Here is a 20,521-nt window from a genome sequence, read left to right on the forward strand (position 1 = left end):
ACTCATGACTCCCCTTCCACAGGCTGGTCAGCGTGATACCATGAACCATAACCAGGGAAAAGGCCCAGATGAGAGGAAAAAGGTTACTCAAATATAATCCAATAATACTCAATATTCAAATTCTACTTAATTGGCACATCACAGGTTTACAGGTGAGGTGAGAGGGATGAACTTCTTCATCGTACAAGATTTGCAGTTTCAAGAAAAGGGTCAAGAACAGAGAAAGAAACAATGAATACTACTCATGGAATCATGGAAAAAAGCGGTCACTCTCCATAGCAAATGGACTGGGCCTGGCAAAGTAAAGGAGGCAACTGTCTCAGCACCTCTGAGACTTTGTGTTAGGTTAGGTGTATGGGTTACTGGGAACAGTTAAACACCAACTCAAGTGGGAGCTGTGTCTCGTCCCGGTGTGTGCCAACTCAGCTTGGCAGTATTTCCCAGCATGCTTCGGGCACGCCCACGCTGATTGTTTATACCTTTATTTATGCCTCACAATTAATATGAGCACATATTAATTGTGCTCATCATTTAGATTAGAACATGTTTAATGTTGTTGCTTATGTTCGTTATTCCATGTAACCATTTATTTTGATATCTATGTATAACGTGTCATTCTGGCTGAAGGCTGAAGTCCACGTTTTTTGCAGACCACTCCTCCTTTCCATTCCATAATAAGAGGCTCTTACGTGTACACCTGTTTGATATTGAAAGTCTGTTTACTCACCACAACCGTCTTGCTAATTTGCTATATTGACTGCTTCCTTCATGGAGTGGATCCACTTCATCCATCACATGGTTAAGGACAGTTTGACAACATGGTGTTGAGCACAGGAGGGCACAGAGGAGAATGATAGATGGAACCGCTTTAACTAATGTGGGCAGAGGGAGACATTTCACGGCAGCATCCTCCCTAACCTCGCTACCCCGCTGCCTCCTCATCATGACTTCAATCCATCTCAGGATCACGTCTGACCCCCCCCCCCCGCCACGCTCACTGACTCTGTCAGTCACACTCACCGACACTGACACAGACATCCACACAGTCACCGGCCCCTATAGAAATACATTACACACACACACACACACACACACACACACACACACACACACACACACACACACACACACACACACACACACACACACACACACACAAATCCATCCAGGATACTGACACCAGTGACCAGGATACTGACCAAGATCCTGGCACCAGGATAATGGCCAGAAGGATACTGACCAGGATACTGACACCAGCATACTGACTAGGATACTGACCAGGATACTGACACCAGGATACTGACACCAGCATACTGACTAGGATACTGACCAGGATACTGACACCAGCATACTGACTAGGATACTGACCAGGATACTGACACCAGGATACTTACACCAGCATACTGACCAGGATATGAATACTGACACCGGCAAACTGACCAGGATACTGACCAGGATACTGGCACCAGGCTACTGACCAGGATACTACTGACACCAGGATAATGACCCCAGGATACTGACACCAGGACACTGACACGTACTGTAGTATCACAAATAATCAAATATTAGGCTTGTCTTGTCTATTTATGGGTTATGCAGTAATGTAGTTATCACAAAAGTAAATCTATCTTTAATGCATAAGGACATTTCTACGAGGCTTCAGTCACTAGTTGAGGTGAGGTGATGAAGTCTGTCTCAAGACCCGCCCTACTCTGCCTCTCATTTGTGGTTGAATTTGTTCTGAGGGTGGGTAAGCCAATCAGAAGCGGAGTAGAAGTGACATCTCATATTGTGTTTTTTTTTATTTATTCCACAGTATAAACCAGTGTAAATGTTTAAAATGTGTCAATTTGAGAATAAAATAACATAATAACATCTAAAATACAGAAAATACAACATCTGAAAGTGTCTTGTTACATGTTTTGTTCCGTCCCAGTCAAATACAAATTACAAAAAAGCGTTTTAAATACGTATATCAAATAAATGGATTTAAAATACTGCCACAAATACTGTACACAGATGCATGCGTTCGAACATACAGTACAGGCTCCCAACATACACGCACGCCCACGCCCCCACACACACACACACACACACACACACACACACACCAATATGACCAGGCTATATTTTCTGACATTCGCCAGCAGGGAGGTGTTCTGAGTGATAAGGGTAGGACGCATGACTGACTGCAGGATTTCTTGCTATGGCTCCTTAGGACACATCCATTCGATTGGAGGAGAATTGATGGGGACATCTGTCTCCCACCACTGAATTATCTCTACATGGGAGTCCATATCACAGTTACTTTTTTGGCAGAGGTTGGCATGAAGTAGTTTTGTATGTTTTTGCATTATTGCTCCCAAACCACTGGCCTTGTCAGTTTAGTAATAGTAATAGCTGATAGCGATGACGATGATGGTGATGATGATAATGATAAATACACTTTTTATACAAAACAAATGGCGGAAAATTAAGTCAGGCTGAAATGGGTAGGGCTTATATGGGCAGTTACATCATGATCCAAGGGATCCAGGGGGCAAACATATTTTTGATTGTACACCCTATGGTTCAAGAGTTATAGGCCAAAACATGAAGCAGCCTGTTAGTAGTGCCACCATGAGGCCAATTTGACAAATTGGGTGGATGTTCTTCTTTGGCCTATTGGGAATGTGTGTGCAAAGTTTCATGCCAATCGGACACTGTGTTCATGATTTGTGTCATTTTGTGCAAAACAGGCCACTCCCACAAACTTTGAAAGTCAGTAATCCTGTTGGGAGTAGTAGCAAAAAGTGTAAAAGTGAAAATCTTTATGGGGAGTTTCATCATGATCCAATGAATCCAGGAGATTCTTCTTCTATAGCATATGAGGCCGATTTGATTTGAGTACAAAGTTTCTTCCCAACCTTTCCAGCAGTTCCCCAGATTAGCAGCTCACAGACAGATGGACAGACAGACGACGGACAGACAGACTCACCGTGTGAGTGATAACACAATCGCTCGCCTTCGGCCGATCCGGCCTGGCGGGGATAACAACCCATAATGATATATTGTTTGAAGGACTGGTCTTTAGTGAAATAACATTTACTGTATTCCCATTTGAAATACTATTGAAGACCCTCTTAAAGGGTTAGTTCAGATTTTTTGAGTATTTTCTGTAGGAAATACTTACCATTAAGGTAGTGGTTGCAAAGGTATTAATTGATTGCCCGAGTCCTGTGGTCAGAGTTATGGTCCGGTTCTGATAAATATGAAGTAGTTCCGGTAGATTAGTAGATTTGGTGGGGGCCGCTCATTAAAAATAAATTAATACAAATTTGTATTGTTGACCTATTTCTACCATATAGAGCAGGTTTCGTTCAATTTCGACCCCTCTGTCACATGGTACTAATGTTTGTGTCCAGAATCACTGCGCCGCGGCAGCCTACTCACGCACAAAATATATGACACAAAAAATAGTACCATGTGACAGAGGGGTCGAAATTTAACGAAACCTGCTCTATATGGTAGAAATAGGTCAACAATACAAATCACGCTAGTTTTTTTTAATTTATTTATTTTTAATGAGCGGCCCCCACCAAATCTACTAATCTACCGGAACTACTTCATATTCATCAGAACCGGACCATAACTCTGACCACGGGACTCGGGCAATCAATTAATACCTTTGCAACCACTACATTAATGGTAAGTATTTCCTACAGAAAATACTCAAAAAATCTGAACTAACCCTTTAAAGCAGGGCTACTCAACTTAAGATGGCTCAGGGGCCACTCAGCAAAATACCAAAAGTCCAAGGGGCCGCCAGCTAAAAATGACGGTCCTATTTTGGATTTTGTAACACACTATACATTGTTATTGTTATAAGAAAATGTACTTTTTGACATCATATTGAAAGTGTACCTGTTTACTTTGTGTGTATGTCCAGTGGCATCAGTTCAGCAAAAGCTAAGGTATGGCAAGGTTAGGGTTGCCAACTCCCAGAGATTGAATTAACGGACACCTATCCTGGGCGCGCGGCGAAGCCGTGCGGCCGGAAAAAATTGGGGGTCAAACCCCCCAAAAAAAACAAAATGCATAGAAAACTATGCATTATACCTGTAACAATTGACGCACCTGTATGTATGTCTGTCTGTTTGTTTTTGAATTTTTTTTTATCAACACATATATTTGAACGGAAATGTATATTTTTATCCTGTGCTTAAACAAAAAAAACAAAAAACAAAAAATTTGACCATGAGGGGCCGCCAAGACTCTGCGTTGGGGCCGCATGCGGCCCGCGGGCCGCGGGTTGAGTAGCACTGCTTTAAAGAGTATAAAGGGAACATGGTCGAGTGGAAGATTTGCTCATTGCTATAGTGCTGCATTCTGAGTTTGAGATGCTAGTGAATTTTGTTGCCTGCCTTTCACAATGTTGCCTGCAGAGGTCACCAGCACTTTAAACAATTTCACCTCTGATGGTTGTAATTTTATTGTTACTGCAAGAGGTAGTGTTGGGGAGGGTTTCGAAACTGGCCCAAAACAATGAAATTAGGAAATAAGCTCCTCAATTGCAGGAAACTGTTTATTCAAGCTCTTCAATAGTGCAAGGTAAAAGGAACAACAAGCCTTTCCTTTCGTTCCTTAATTTGTTCCTTTTGTTTTTAAGGTGTTAATCTGCACAATCAATTTGCTTGAATAAATAATTTGCTGCAATTGAGTAGCTTCCTATTTTGTAAAATTTCATTGTGATTTTATTGCTATTTTTTCCCTTCTAATTCCTCACATATAGGGAAAGAGTCTTGGCTAAGAACGTTGGAGGCAGCAGGGGCATGCAGGGTTTAACAATCTATCAATAGTAGAAAACAGTATTCTAGAACTGCTGTTAATTTTCTGAAATTATATTAGAAACATAAGCCCTTCTCATTGTACAGTGTTATCATACTGTAGTTAGCTACAGTAGGTATTCTTTGTGAATACTACAGTGGACCTCCACAAGACCTCTTCAACTCATGGATAGCACTGCCAATGCCTTTCCATGGCAAAGTTATTGTGGTGCCACCTTATTTAGGGCATGTTTAGTTTAGGGCGGCAACCAATGAGCAGCTCACACTACAAGATCAAAATAAATTACAGTACAAGCTCTGCAAAGTGACTTCCTGCTACAGCATAACAACCACTTTTGAACACTGCACTCTTTTGTGTTTACAAAGCACTGTTAAATCACACAGTATCAGTTAGTTTGGTGCCCTTTTAAATAATCGAGTGATCTAAAAACAAAGGCATTTTATACATGTTTCTTCCTTTTACTGTTTTTTGAGAGACTGGGCCCTATTTTCTCTTGTTTGGATAGGTGCATCTTCATTCCCATCGTTTCCAAGAGCTTTTCGTTTTCATATTATTATACTCACTTGAGTCACCTGGTTGTTGGTCTTTTTGGCTTCAGCTATATACTGTAATGAATAAGTTCTAGGCTTTCAAGTAGATTTACAGTATGAATTCAATTAGAGTTTTAGAGTCAGCACTGTTGTTAATGTGAATGTTGAAATCCCATATTTGTGTAATGACAGCAGCCAGCAGGGAGAATTCTGGGACAAATAGTGATATGTGCCTTGGAGGCCTGTATCGTAATAAATACAGCTGGTTCCGCTTAAAGGACAATGACAAGATGTGTGTGTGGGAGTTTGTGTGATTTGTGTGGTGATGTGTAGGATCTGGTGTTTATGTGTGTTTACGCATATTTGTACATTTGTGCAGCTGCTTGTGTGTATAAGCACACGTGCAGTTGTGTATACACACGTGCCCACTCAAGCAAACCGCGGGCCTAATTTGCCCTGGGAGGTAGACACCTCTGAATGTCACCCTGGACTGTAGCGATCCATCACCTGCTGAGACGTGGCTTTCATGGATCACTCGTAAAGTCGTGACGGGCCACTCACAGAGCTCAAATGTCATCGCCTTTCTCCAAGTGTGTGTGCGTGTGCGTGTGTTTGTGTGTGCATGTGTGCTGACAGAACGTCCTCACACATGCTGACTAGCCGTGAACAGGATGGAGGCGTCTTTTATGTAATTCAAAAATAGTCTCTCCCACACGTCGTATGTTGAAGCGATGACTTTGACAGTGATCTGAGAACAGAGCAGAGACAACACCACAGCCAGTGTCCTTGTCTTCAGTGACAGACTGGGAGTGACGGGTGTCGTGGTCATGTGACGCCTGACGTCAGAGGGAAGAGGAGAACGAGATACAATGTGGAAGGAAAGGAAAGGAATACCAAATGAGTAAATCAGTGACGCATAGGTCACACCTCATGCTCGCAGGACTTATCTCCGTGGCAACTATCTCCTCCGGCTTCAACTTGTGCTGATTCGTCTCTATCCCCCTCTCTTGTTCATTAGCTGTCTCAAAGTTAATGTGCCTTTGAATGAGATGATGTGTGTTCTTCTGTCTGAGAACCCCTGTCTGCTGCTGGCTTTCTTCAGACTGATTTGTTTTAAACTAGAAGCAGGGAGCAAGCGAATATAAACCCTTTCACCTTGGATTCAACCGCATGGAAGAGAAATTTATGACTTCTGGCGGAGGACTTGGGTGTGCTTGCCAGCCACTGTAGCGTGGCGTGGTGTAGCGCTCCCTGTACAGTACGTGTAAACAGGGAGCTAGGTCCTTTTTGGTAGCATTGGTTAAGAGGAGGGAGAAATGTATACTTACTTATTTTTGTCCCGCTTCCCTGCAGTGCCACCCTGTGTGCCACCGTGTGTGCCCTCTGCCTGCCACCATGCTGCCCATAGGCAGCACTAATGATGCTATCATTTCAAACCATCTCTCAGCTGGACCCCTTAACCTCAATGCCATGTGTCTTGGACACATTAGTGGTGATGTGTTTGGTGTGCAGCTGCGGACAAAATAGTCTCCTGGTGAGTTTGTTTGTTTGTTTGAGCTTGCCGTGGGAAAAATCTATATGATTGACATATGCCATATGAATAAATACTGAAGGATAGTGCTGCCCTGAGCTAAATCACAGAGTAGAAACACTTCCGTAGGCCACGTGTGTAACACGGCACTATATTTAACTTTTTTTTAGGATGGCATTAAAATAGCAGCTCTATAAGCTCTACAGGGCATACAACACATAATGTTAACATGAATCAAAAGATCATAACTTCAGTCCTGACCTTAATGGGAGATCTGCACTCAAGTTGTGAGCTTGTAGGTCAGCTATTTTCAGTGAATAGATGTGCTGTAGAGGGAAGAAAGGAGCGGACCAAGTGTAGAGCCCTGGGGGACCCCAGTCAAATAAGTATATAGGGTTTAAGTGGCAAACCTTTCTATGAGAAAACATTTTAACAGACAGTAATTCTTTACCTGTTACTTGACGGTAAAATCAGTATGGAACGCAGACGCAGGAGACCAAATCAATTGCCGGCTCAGGACCACAGAAACAAAATGGCAGGGCTTTGTGGCTGTAGAGAAATCAAAATGGATCTGATGATGAATCGCCAGGCTGAAAACAATAGTGAATATGCTGGACCTCAGCAGGACTAGGAAGAGTTGACCTGATGTAATAATAGAAGTCTGTCAAAGCTCAGCTTCTGACACATACGAGGATGGGAGTTTCCTCCAGACACATGCAAGCAGGCACATCAGGCTCTCAATACTTCAAAACCTCACCCCAGCACTAAGGTCACGTGGAGCAGCATCTCCTGAACTGATGCGGTCCAAGAAAGTTGTTATTCTGCTTCAGCTGCTCAGGGGTTTCTGAGGCAGCTGTCTGCGAGGGCAGTCTGTCAATCACTGTGTCCTTGCAAAGATAGACAATGTCATCAGGCTTCATATAACATCCAGCATCCCATGTCCCCAGATCACCTTGGATCTCAATTCATCTGAAACATTTCTAAATGTGTCAGATGAACTTATGAGGGAAAATCTGATATGACCAGTTATCTGTGATGAGTGTGGTTAAGTATTAAAGACTTAATTCAGGTTCCAACATCGGCTATCAGACTTCACACTCATGCTCAGTGGGGGGGTCCGTTACTTGGCCATTTAAATCACAACACTCAGTGAAATTGTTTGTCTGCCAGTCAATCAAAGCAGATCTATTTCTGGTCCGCCTACACCCCAAGGACCACTCCCATCACTGATGGCACAATGTGTGACATCTTCACAATAGATTCTCTGCTGTGTTCCATGTCCCATCCTTGGAGACTTTCAGACCCAGTTTCCCAAAAGAGCTGCAGTATATGAGAGGGGGAAAAAACATCAGTGGATGCTAGTTCTTGCAAGTTTTGTGGGTTGGTTTATGTGTCAAGAGGGTGTACTTTTAGCTGCAACAAAGCAGCTAGTATAAGCCACTCTGTCAGACGGTCGGTTGGTCGGTGTGTTGGTCCAAATAGCACAATACAACACTATTGAAGGATACCCCTGTGTTCTGATTGGCTGAGACTGAGAGGGCATACAACACATAATGTTAACATGAATCTAAAGATCATAACTTCAGTCCTGACCTTAATGGGAGATCTACACTAAAAGTCTAATTTGTTCAATTGCAATTCATGACATTGCAATAATATAAACCTAAAATAATTGCTTTGACTCATAACACACTTTTATGTGCCCAGATATAATGGGCTAGAGTAAATGAATTAAAAGACAGACTTGTAACCTTTACTGATCCTTTATGTAATGGACATACAGCCTACTGTACGTCCTTCTTAACCCTCCTCATTAATAAAAGATAAATAGACTTCAGCTCAGTTTCACCATTTTTTTATTAGTGGTGAAACTGAGCTGAAGCTGAGGCTATCTTTTATTCAAGTCTGGAGTGCTGCCATCTCCATGTTGTTGTTGTTTTTGGCTGGTACCTTGTAGCGTTTAATTTGTCATGGCACAAACACCCAAGTTTAGACACCCAAGTTTAGAGGTGAACCTGCTACCCATTCTCTCTTTATTCATGATTGCAAACAAGTAAAATGACATCTCAAATGGAAAACCTATCAGCTACCATGCTCGTATACTGTAGCATTTTGACTACGACTGTTAATGAAACCACCAAGAAATGTGCAATGCCAGTGGTATAGTATCATGCTTTGCCAAAAACTGCAAACATGGAGCCTAGCCTACTGTATCAAAAGTGCTTTTGACACTACTGAAAATCTAATTAATTATATTTGAATATGTCAGCCATAACTTTCCTTAAATTACTGTCATGTATGATAGTTGTAAAGTCTGAAACAAAACAGTCTTCATTTGGCCCAGATAAATGTTTATGGGGACACCATGTGAAAGAAGGGAACAGTTTTTGTGATACAGTAGGTCACACCTCGTGCTAGCAGGAATGATCTCTGTGGCAACGATCTCCTCCTGCTTTAACTTGCTGATTAGGACTCTTTTTCTCTTTTTCTCTCTCCCTCTCTCCCTCGTTCATTAGCTGTCTCAAAGTTATTGTGTCTTTGAATGCCTTTCCTTAAGTGCTGACTTAATGAAAAGTGAAATGCACAAATGCAAATCTCATGCAATTTAAAGATGCTGATGCTTTGAAACGATACTTTTTAGATATTTGTCCACTTACTGTACATTTTGGCGCCTCCAGGCTTTAGGTGTTGGTGTTGTAGGTTGTGTGTGGAAGGTGAGGCATTATCTTTTAACCTGCTGACAAAATGACTGGTCCGTGTAGGACCAGAAACAGACCATATTATATTCCATGTTATCATTATTTGACGTACAACAAAGTATATAAAAGCCATAAAGTAAAGTAAAGTCTAAGCTTAACACCAGAAATCCCTCCCCCTGGCCCCCCCCAACTGTTTACTGTACAGGTTTTATTGCTACTAGTGTTGATGATGTCTTGTATTTTATTGTACGTCTTTAAATGTCTCTATGAATTGTATACACACGACCACAATGGAAACAAGCCCTTAGGGCTTTTTGTGTTATCCTTTTAGCAGCATTGTATATCGTACCACTGTACTATTTGCAAACTGTTAACACATTAAAACCGGGACAGCATCTGTGTAATTTTAGATTTTAGCTATATATATACAGTATACAACTTAAAGGTAGGGTAAGTGATATATTTTGGTTAAAACAAAAAGTATTTTGTTAAAAGGTTAAAATACTATATTCTGATAGTAATCATTGCTATAGAGTGTTTTTTCAGTAACAGATGTCTCCCTGTCTCTCCAGCTCTTTAATAAACAGAAAATACATTTTTCGGTAGGTGTCAAAATCTCAGCCAATCAGGAGAAAGTACCAATTTTTAAGCTTAATTTGTATAGTGTTCCAGTTCCAATTTTGCATGCTCATTTCTTAGTGTCATCACTTCCAATTTCACTTGTTTAATCTGTATCCTGATTGAGTTCTCTGTCCTGGTTGGATAAAATTGGAAATGAAACTGAAACTGAAACGAAAATGCATTTTCTGTTTAATAAAGAGGTGGAGAGACAAGGAGACTCCTAATACTGAACAAACACTCTATAGCAATGAGTACTATCAGAATATAGAGCTATTTAACAATTATTTTAACCAACGCAAATCACTTACCCTACCTTTAAGTTTTTCAGAAAATTCTTAGGATTTAGAACAGTGGTTTAGAACAGTGGTTCTCAAAAATAACAGATCTACAAGCTCACAACGCGTCACTTCGTGCCGCACTGTGAGCTTGTACATACATCTGCTATTTTTGAAGTGCATGAAACATAAAAAAAAATTGTGCATTTTTAACACAACAATTTTTCTCTTCTGGGGGTCCCTGGTACAAAAATAAATCAGATGGGGGTCCGTGGCCAACAATATATCAATTTGGGGGTCCTTGGCACGAAAAAGCTCGAGAACCACTGATTTAGACATTTGTAGAATCAGTCAATCAATCAATCAATCAATCAATCAATCAATCAATATGAGGGTCAAAGGGACTACACCATGAATTTGAACTTTTTCTTCTTTTTGTGTGTTTTTGGTCTCCCCTACCTCTCTTCTATCACCAAAAATACCCCAGTTTGAACACTCAGGCTTTCACAGCAAATCTGGGGTTTTCTGTAAATTGGTCTCAAAACAGGCCAAACTGATTTGCACCCTGATGTGACGTCACGTCAGGGTACAATACCTCCCGTTTTTCAGTTCCAACCCAAAATAATAATAACTAGAGGTCCGGGCGCCCGTAAGCCGCGCACGGGGCTCTAGTGAGGGCGCGCTTATTTTGGGGTACCAAAATCGTGGGATAAAATTTTCCAAAAGAAAAGTAAAAAATGCAAAAATAAAAATAATTAGATGAGGGACCCCCTGGGGGTCCCCGGGCCCCCTGGGAGTGTTGGGACCCCCGCGGACCCCCGTGAAACATGGCGAACCCCTTCGGCTGTTTGTTTTTTTTGTTCATGAAGGTGGTTGCTTGTTTCTGGCGCACATCTGGCAACACTGACCTGCTGCTTGTCTTTTGCCGACATGGCAACCCAGATGGCGAGTCGTCTGTTGTTGTAGGGAGATTACAAAAGCAGCTGCGTGGTGTTGGTTGTCTTTGGGATGTACATGGCACGTGAATGACGGACATATTAGTGTGAGTGTGGTGTGATAGAGACATGACTAAAGTGAAAGCAACGGCGTGGTTCGAACAAAAAGGTAAGCAAGAGGGGGGGGGGGGGGGTGAAGCGAAGGACGCGCTTCTGCTGTTGTTGTTGTGGCGATGCATAGATTTCACCTGCGCTGCTTGGTTTTATGCTTTATCCAACATGACAGCCATGTAAACAAACAACCAATGTCATTTACAACTAAACGTTGCCCTCAAGAATGTTTTTGAAAACATTTGAAGTGAGAAATAGACGATGCAATAACCGAAAAGTGATTGTATTTGATCCACTGCACTTCCTTGTTTATCGTGGCTCAAAACGCTCGCCCCAAAACACAGTCGCCCCGGGGCAAATCCGGCGGTATTACAGGCAAATCGGCAGTATATAGAATGGGGGGCGAGTGTGTTTTGGGGCGAGTTTTTTTTTATTTTGTCATTTGTTTTCCGAGGCGAACTCGTCCGCCCAGCCCAATACTTATGGAATACTTTCATTGCCGTAAGCAAGGAAATACTTCGTTTTGTTGTTACTTTTGGGTAAATTTATTTATGTATTTATTAAGTAGCCGTGTAATAAGCGGGATAATGGTGGTTAATCGCCCTGAAGGGCTTTAAATTTCAATAATGACTACCTCCCCATGCATTATCCCTTGCATACTTTTGCGAGCGACCGCTGATTTCAATGGCCGCCGCTTCGTGTTGTTTCGGCTGTGGCCGTCGGCGTTCGGTTGTGCTGACGGTAAACGGTGCGAAAATGTTTCCCCGTCCGGTGTGGTCGTAATGTGGTGAGTAGAATTAATTATGTTGCGAGGTGGAAAATGTGTAGTGAGCAATGAGAAGTACCCTACGCCACCCGTAAATTCAGCGCGCACGTTGTGGCTGGTGTTGTGGTGACATGTCATATTTAGTTGTTGTGTTTAGTCGAAATCAATGCTGTGGGTATGGCGTCAGCGGCGAGAGGTGCAAATCAATGAAGTGGGTGTGGCGTCAGCGGCGGAAGTCAATCTCCCCTTTATATAAGTAGATAATAATCTTTATTTTTATTTTTATTTATTTTTTATAATTTTTTTGTTTTACTTTTCCCACACAGAACCAGGAGATACATAACATGCATACAAACTGGCTCAATAGTGCCCCGTACCAAACAGGACAATGTGGTATTGCAGGTGAAAGTGCTTTATAAGCCAGAGAGAAGTTAGTTGGAATGAGTATACTGTATCTGAGGCTTGATTTAGGCTCAAACCTTTTGAAAATGTTTTTTTTAAATTCATGGTGTAGATCCTTTAAGTGGTTAAGACCCTCATGTTCCCCCTCCTGGTGAGGCTCAAATCTCACTGAGCTGTCTATGCTCTGTGTTTATGTTCTATGCTGCAGCTACCCGATGGTGCCTCCTACTCAGAAAAGCAAGACGGAAAAGCCAAAAATTGGGGCCTGGAATGGGCCTTTCCTATAAATAGTGTCTTAGATACTTAGCTCAGGGGCACCGTTTACACGTTCACCTGTTCCCACAATTCTTCTAATGTTTGCTATAGATATTAGAAAGCCCTATTAAAAAGAAACACTGTAGGTTAATCTTTTTTATTGCTGTTTTCACATCATGAGCAGACATGTTACATGAGAAACATATATGGTCTTTTAATGGCCTCATGGGTCCATCCTGTACTATTATGTGTCATCAGGTTTCATATTCCTAAAATGCCTGGAGCCCAGATCCAAGGCAAAGTCAAGAGGTATGTCCTGGAAAGCCCTTCAGTTACATGCCCTTTCCACCAGCACAACAGCACAGCAGCCTGAGGGCTGGTGGCTTCAGAAGCTCAAGCTGGCTGTCCTCATGGTTTTCTGCCTGTACAAACATGTTGTATCTCAATTTGTTTTAATGTTATGTTGAGTGAATGATGACTTGGCATTGTACTGCATAGCCACCCAGTCCACTGTCCCCAAACTAACAGGATTTTACCAGAGAATTAGATTAGTTGAGTCATAAGTAGTTCTGTGTGTGCATGCGTGCGTGAGTGCGTGCGTGCGTGCGCGCATGTGCATTTGTAGCCTCATATTCAAATAATGCGGGCAAAAAAAAACGGTACTTAATTTGGTATTCTCATAAACAATAAATATGTATTATAAATGCTGGAAAAAAAGTGTTTGCATAGCTAACTCTACCCCACCCCCAACATTCAGTTTTGTGTTGTCCAGGAGTGGAGGAAGTCCAACCTGGTAAACTCACCTAAACTCTCTGTAAACAAATACAAGAACTTATATCATCAATATACATTGAATTTGACTTTTACAGTAGAGAGGCTTCAAGAGCATTGCAAAATGCAAATTAAGTGTATATCTAATTTTGAATGCTAGACCTTAACAGTGTTGATGTTTCAGGACAATATTGTACCAAGTAGGCTACTGGCAATACAGTGCACAGCATGCAGCTTCCTCCACTCGTGATGTCATCACTGTGCAGTTCGATTCTGCTACCAGTAGAGTCACGTTTTCAAAACGTATCATTTCAACCCATTAAGACCGGGAAAGCCTATCCGCCTATACGTTTAAAAAAAATACTTAAGTTAGGATTTAGAAGGCATTTTTTAAATCGCCTCCGGTCTAAATGGGTTGAGTCATTTCTGTATACTATTAAAACTGAAACTCATATTGCTGTTTAGATATGGACTAGTGTATGAAAATCAAAAGTTGTCTCTTATCTGTTGCCGTACTTTTGATTCTTCCTGGCCTTAACTTTGTAATGTCCAAAAGCTCTGTCACTGAGAGAACTAAACATTCTATTACTGCTCATATGACAAAATGCAGATAAGATGCCGGAGGTAAAGTTCAATCTCAAATAAAGAGTAACTGCCATTTACAATATAAAAATATACTCAAGGGAGTCCATTTATTTTATATGCTACCAACAAAATGACCATTAATTCTTCCAGTAGATGTCCTTATCTTTGTGCTGTCCGAAGGCCATGTGACTGAGTAGAACACAGGCTTTCATCCATCATTTGCCCTTACTAAATAAACTTTTATCTGTGTGCCAGACCACTGTGCAAGGCCACTGCAGCATCCAGCAGGCTAGCTTCATAACACTAATGGAAAAGTCATTCTCTTTGTCCAGTTACACACTCTCTGCAAGTGCCTCTCTAAAGTACAGATTGGGATGATAAGGCCTAGAAAGTTCACGGAAGAAGAGTGAGACTCTTAAACAATTTAATGATATAATGATTAAATTTTTTATTAAAATAAATAGTCTTGTTTATTTGAGCACACTGCATCTTCAAAGCGTTCATCTAATTATATAATCGGAGAATTGCTACTTCCGCCGCTGACGCCACACCCACTCCATTCATTTGGACCTCTCGCCGCTGACGCCATACCCACAGCATTGATTTGGACTAAACACAACAACGACATGTCACCACAACACCAGCCACAACGTGCATGCTGAATTTACGGGTGGCGTAGGGTACTTCTCATTGGTCACGACTTACTACACATTTGCCTCCACGGAACATAATTAATTCTACTCACCACATTACGACCACACCGGACGGGGAAACACTTTCGCACCATTTACCGTCAGCACAATCGAACGCCGACGGCCACAGCCGAAACAACACGAAGCGGCGGCCATTGAAATCTCTGCATCGCCACAACAACAACAACAGACGCGCGTCCTTCGCTTCAACCCCCGCTCTTGCTTACCTTTTTGTTCGACCCACGCCTTTGCTTTCACTTTAGTCATGTCTCTATCACACCACACTCACGGTAATATGTCCGTCATTCACGTGCCATGTACATCCCAAAGACAACCAACACCACGCAGCCGCTATTGTAATCTCCCCACAACAACACACGACTCGGCATCTGGGTTGCCACGTTGCCAAAAGACAAGCAGACCGGTCAGTGTTGCCAGATGTGCGCCAGAAACAAGTAACCACCTTCATGGAAAAAAAAAACCCCAGCCGAAGGGGTCCGCGATGTTTCACGGGGGTCCGCGGGGGTCCCAACACTCCCAGGGGGTCCACGGACCCCCAGGGGATCCCTCATGTATTTTTTTAAAAACTTTTTGGGGATTTTGGTTCCCCAAAATAAGCGCGCCCTCGCTAGAGCCCCGTGCGTGGCTAGCGGGCCCCTCTAGTGCAGTATATTACACAACATGTAGGTAATTGTGTGTTTGCAAAGGTGTGCTCACCTAACACACTAATTATAGTTAAGAAGTAGAAGGCAGGCACCTCAAACAAATAAATAAAATGTAATTTGTCATGGATGTGTGACACTTTATAGCCAAACTTACATAAAGTGATATAAGTACTGCACTGCAATATTACATTATATGCTTACATTTATTACATAAATAAATGAAAAAAATATTGTGTTAATGCCAGTTAAAACATCATTGGCAGTTATTACATCATTGGCTGTATTTTATCGAGCCAACAATGAAATAACCAGACAATAATGCAATTAAATTATTACATTATGCAAAAGTAATTTAGCATTTTAGTTGAGAAACTTTGGTTAGCTACTACATTATCAATTATTATTATAACTAGACCGGTGCCCGTTGGGAACGATGCAAGCCGAGAATGATGCAAGTAGGAAATGTATGTTTGTACCCGTTGTACCCTTCTGTCTACCTGTGTCCCTTTTATGCCCGTATACAGTATGGAGATGTCTGTATCTCTCTGTCTGTGTCTCTTTTATGCCCATATGGAGTTCAGTGAAAGGCATGCCCAAATATGGAGTCTAAGCCAGTCTATGATGTCATACTATTCATCCATCCATCTGTCTCAACAATGCCCTACTTCACAGTGATGCTTCATACACTTACAGTACACACATTCACCAGTGGGAGCTGCCCAGTTAAGTGTGCCTGGTGGTTTAGTGCACAGACTGTGTGCTCCTTGTGAGTCGCAAGGACCCAAGTTCAAATCTAAGTCCCGGTCTGGTCTCGCATGTCTCTCCTCTCTCTGCCCTTGGTTTCTTGTCTTTCTAAGCGATCAGATCAAATACATAATGCATAACATTCTGGAAATGGAGCTTACAGTTAGTTCAGGCAAGGTGAGCTTGCCCTGCCATCATCAAGTGATTCTCACCAAGCTGCCTCATCAGCTGACTCCTGCCAAGACTAAGCTACACCACCAGCTGACACTAAAGCTGACTCACTGGCCTCTCATAGAGCAATCTTTAAAACTGCTTTGTCTTGCTATTTTTATCACTATATCTGCATGCTCTCACTAACTTCCCCTCCAACTTCTCTTTTCCGTGCCATAATCTAATTTGATCAATATCATTGTCTGATGTCATTTTGTTGCTGCCTGCTCTGTTCTGTGCAACCCGTGGGGGATTGTTGAATCACATGATAAAATCCATGAATTGTTTTGTTGAATTAACAATCAGTGGACAAATAGTGTAGTGTAGTGTGAGTAGCTTGAATTATTTTCATTGATTTTTATTTTGGACGACATAGTGTAGCATGGATTTTTTAAAATGTTTTGTTTTTACATTGGACGACATAGTGTAGCATAGAATTATCTTAATGGTTTTCATTGGATGACATAGTGTAGAATGGCATTTTTTAATGTTTTTTAAATTGGACGACATAGTGTAGCATGCCAGTTTTTTATGTTTTTTACATTGGACGACATACTGTATGTAGTATGTGCTGGTCTTAAAATGGTGTGGTCAGGCAAATTGTCTGTGCATTGCTATCTATATGGAGGGAGACAAGTCATAAACCAATTGAGCTATAACTGCCTCTGTGTTCAGTTTAAGTTTTTGGTACCTATCAGAGTTTGGTTCCTATCTACCTGCTGCTAAATGAATGGGGCGGAACTAATTGTCCGATTATCAGCGTTTCCGGGGACGTTTTATGCTGACACACAGGGGGACGTTTTATAGTGAACACGCGTGCAAATTCGCTGCGGATTTGCCAGATAATTTCAGTCACAGTGTTGATGTAAAGTACATAAGTTACCTAAGTTATCAATAAGTTGATAAAGTACCCCTGATTTCCTCTCTTATTGAATGCAGCCAATAAGGTACAATTTGTTTTGTTTGTGCCAAGAGATTTACCTTGATTTAGTGTTGTTAACCTATTTGTCAGCTATGTAGGCCTAAAAGCTAGGTAGCTAAAGAGCTAACTAAATGTTTGCTAAATGTATTGTTGTTGATGTTGTAGTTTGTCTAACTTGTTTTGCTAAGGTCAATGTGTTTTGTATGTGATTTAGTTTATTTGTTTAACACTAAGACAAGTAGATATCGATTTGGTTTGTTATTGTTTGATCTGTGATTTATTGCATTTAGTGTTTTGTCATCACAGTTCTCACGGTCTGGAGTGAAATATAAGAACGTGTTGCTGTCAATCTTTACATTGAGCCACAGACCAGCTCTGACCTCTTCAAATGTCCAGTATTTCCTAGCCCCTTTCGGGACCCTGTTTCCCTTTTTTATATTTGGGAAGGCGGTATCCAGGGTCCCTTGTCGCTCAAACCACTCTCTCTCGTAGTCGCGGGTACCACTGTCTGGTCTCGGGCTAATAGCTCGTCGCTTAGAAGTTGCAGAGATTTCTCAAAGGTACCCACAAGAGCAATAGTAGCGCGCCAGAAAGCTGCATTAATCCGCACGGATCGGCAATGCCGTTTAACATTTTTAATAATTTAGTCAAACTTAAGCTCCTCTCTCACACTCTGCTCCACTGCCCATGTCCCGCCTCCCCGCGTTGTGATTGTCATGCAAGCATGTAGGAGCTCGCCAATCAGAGGCAGTAACGTAGGACCATAGAGTTATGCGTAGGACGCGCAGCTTGTCAGTCAACTTCTAAGCGACGAGCTATTAGCCCGAGACCAGACAGTGGTACCCGCGACTATGAGAGAGAGTGGTTTGAGCGACAAGGGACCCTGGATACCGCCTTCCCAAATATAAAAAAGGTAAACAGGGTCCCGAAAGGGGCTAAGTATTTCCCTGCTATTTAAAGAGTGCATTAGTAGATTGACCTATGTAGGTGTGTTTGCAACATATGCACACTGCTTGCCATCAAAATCCAAATTCAAAACATCACTCATTTTCAGCATGGTAGATGCAATTTCTGAGAGCCTCAGCATATGGTTCAAAAATAATTAATGATCTGGGCCAGATTATCCATATAGCCTATTGCATTGGGCGAGTGCCCGGTGGCACCAGCCAATATGCTATGCTGGGAGGCAGCAAAAAAGTAAATGGTTTTTGTGCTCAGAAATGGCAGATGAAGCATTTTTCAAACACTTTTTTTCCCGTTGTTTCTTTTTATAGGAATATGATGTACAGTATAAGAACAGTTTTTCAACAGTAGCCATGTGTAATTGTCACATCCATCCATCCATCCATCCGTCCATCCGTCCATCCATGATCATCATCAGCACAGAAACGAGAGCCATGAGGATAGTGAGATGGAGAGAAAGTGAGAGAAAAGAGATGGATACACTTTATTGCTGCTCAATGCACAGCAGTAACCATCATCAATATCCATTTAGGTACTCCAACGCCCCTGTCCTGCCCAAATCGCAGTCCGGGGGTGTCCTCTGCCCCCGGACTTGGGCTCCTCGGCTGAACGTCATACAGTATGAGCCTATACAGAGCCTACAGAGGCACCATTGCCTCCTGACCATTTGCATCACTGCCAGGCATGAGAGCTGCCCTTAACTGAAAAGCATTGCAGTTGCTGTACTGGACTACTACTATGTTCAGAACACAAAATGCAAGTATTTACTTCTCCCGGTAACAGTATATCATATTTAACTCACCAACTGGACTGTTTTTGTATGGTTGTGTCTACCGATTTCAGAACACTATATTTGTGCTGAGATATCTGCACTCTCCCACAGCTTTCTAAAGGCCAATATAACTCATTTTGTATCAAAAGAATGAAGGCAGAGAATATTGTCTGTGTGGCTGTCTGACACCATGTACAGAAGTCATCCAAAGGATGTGGTGGGAAATATACAAACTTAAGTGTCCGAGGGCAAAGCTAAACCCTGATCAGCACATAAACACTTCTCTTAATAGCAGTAGAGTAGAGCTTCTCTCTGGCAATGTAGCGTAATCCGAACCCTACGCAAGATCAACAGACCATTTCATTTCCCCTGGCAGTTGGCAAGGGTAGGGAGGTGTGTGTTAGCGTCTGACGAGCCAGGGGGCACTCGGAGGTTGATGTGGCACACTCCTTGTCAAGTGGCGAACAACGTGACAGAGTTGAAAGAGCAAGAGAAGTTGTCACAGACTTGTGTATCTGAGCTTTTCTCTCACATGCTCCTCCTGTGACATATGTCCTGTACAGTACATATTATTGTGTAAAGCTCTTTTGTGGGCATCCAGCTACTGTATTTCCGTATTAGTGATTTCAGACCTGAGTCTGAAATAAAGATGAATTGAAAAATGTAATTGTTGGGTGGCCAGCTCTTTCATTGTTAGTTGTCTCTCTTATTCTCTACAGTATGTCTCTATATCTTTACGGTGTGGCTCTTGTAGGAGGGGAGGTGTTGAGAAATGGATATGTCTGTGAGTCTCTCTGTGTGTGTCTGTGTATTTGTCTGGGGAATACAAATCTTGCAAGCAGCTGGACCGATCAGTGCCAAAATTTCTTGAGCATGCTGCCAGTAGGCCAAGGAAGTACCTCACACATTTCACATCATTATTGTGTACTTAAATGTTATAATGGATGGTCACAATTGGCTTAAACCCCCAAATATGGAGTCATATGTAATAAATACTTCATAGATGAATGACTAACATCCTAGATTGGCCACATTACATTCTTCCCCTTTTGACTGTGGGGGTAGTCTAAAAATCATGTGTTTAAAAAGTAGGTGTTCTTTGCGTAAACAGGGCGTGTCCTTCTAATGTGGGCGTTTAACTTTTATATCAGCTGGTAAAAACGGGCGTGGCTTTGCCAGAAAAGGGGGAAAAAAAGGCCTTTTCTGCTAAATGTGGGCATGTGAGCTTTCTGATGATTGGTCAGC

The 20,521-nt window shown here is 42.0% G+C and overlaps 1 protein-coding gene across 1 annotated transcript in view; it reads right to left on the reverse strand.

Moving 5' to 3' along the window:
• Positions 1-20,521, reverse strand: part of dhrs3b (dehydrogenase/reductase (SDR family) member 3b) — a 280,407-nt gene that overhangs the window by 147,286 nt on the left and 112,600 nt on the right. The gene's annotated exons all lie outside the window — the stretch shown is intronic.

This window comes from Gymnoscopelus braueri, assembly GCF_963280865.1.
Source record: "Gymnoscopelus braueri genome assembly, chromosome: 3".
Lineage (NCBI taxonomy): Eukaryota > Metazoa > Chordata > Actinopteri > Myctophiformes > Myctophidae > Gymnoscopelus > Gymnoscopelus braueri.